Source organism: Arachis ipaensis, chromosome B03 (assembly GCF_000816755.2).
Source record: "Arachis ipaensis cultivar K30076 chromosome B03, Araip1.1, whole genome shotgun sequence".
Lineage (NCBI taxonomy): Eukaryota > Viridiplantae > Streptophyta > Magnoliopsida > Fabales > Fabaceae > Arachis > Arachis ipaensis.
In genome coordinates, this window is record NC_029787.2 from 124,579,776 (window position 1) to 124,581,193 (window position 1,418).

The following is a 1,418-nucleotide window of genomic DNA, read 5'->3' on the forward strand; positions in this document are numbered from 1 at the left end:
TCATATCAAAATAATCAAATTGATTATAAAAAAAATATTGGTAGACAATAGTTTTTGTGAATAATGTGAATAATAAGTCTAATAAAATAAAAATACATTATATATCTAAATTATCCACCTAAATCTTAATATTAAAATAATCATTCGCATACTTAGTGAATTGAACATCCATTATTCATGTTGTTCAAAAAGTTTATTGATTACCTAACATTGTCCTTGTACAAATTGAAGGCATAATCCCATACTTTTTATTAACAGAAAAAAGATACCCTTTTTTAATACTTATCCGCATTTGTTTTGAGGAAAAAATAGCTTGTATTTTGAGTATTCAACTGTTTAGGACTGCACATGGATCGGATCGGATCGGATATAGTTTAAAATTCTATTCGATCCGCACTGTATTCATCGGATCGGATCGGATATCAGATATCGGATATATCAATGTTTTCAAATTTTATTTGGCTGTTTTTACAAAAAAAAATTCATTTTTCACCTGTTTAAGCATATTTAATTCTAAAATATTATCAATAAAAGTTCTTTTGAATAACAAAAAAAAATACAAGATTTAAGTTTAATTATTCTAAGTCGAGGTACAACATAAAAAATAAAAAACAAGATATCATAAAATTCATAAAACAATACACTAAAATTCATATCACATTAGGGTTTATTTTCTTAAACTATGCTATTTATATGTGATGTGCGGATATGCGAATTTACGGATCGGATCTGCGAATATCACTGTCAAATCTACAATTTGATCCTACCATAATGCGGATCAGATCCGATCCGATCCGATAGCCTTGCAGATCGGATAATATCCACAAAATTCGAATCGGATGCGGATAATTACCGCAGATATGCGGATATTATCCGAGCCATGTGTAGCCCTACAACTGTTGCGCCTGTTGCCTAATGCCTCGCTTGGAATTTTAAACCACTTTATTTTGTCACGTTTCTTACGCTTATCGAAAGATCAAAGCTTGTGGACCATTAATCACCACAATGCTAGTCATGAGAGAATCTACTTACATAAATAACTAACTAAACAATTGTTTAAATGAACGTATTTTAGAGTTATATATTTTCTTTCCTATTTTAAAATAAGTGTCTTTAATTTAGATTTTACTTTTATACAGCACTGGCTTATCTCCATTGCATAATATTTTTAAAAAATTTAATTAAAATCTTCGTCACCTCAATTTTATTCTTTATCAAAATTCTTTTTCACAAGTTAATGCACTCCTAGTCCTTGTCACTCCACTCCTGGCCATGGTCTCCTGGAGTGCAGTGAAGTAGTGGACTCGTGTTCCTCGAGGAGTATCTTGATTATTATCATAATTGCAACAGAATGAAGGTGCTTCCTATCTTTTCCAGTTTTCCCTCCTTTGTTAGAATCAATTATTCACTTCTTTTTA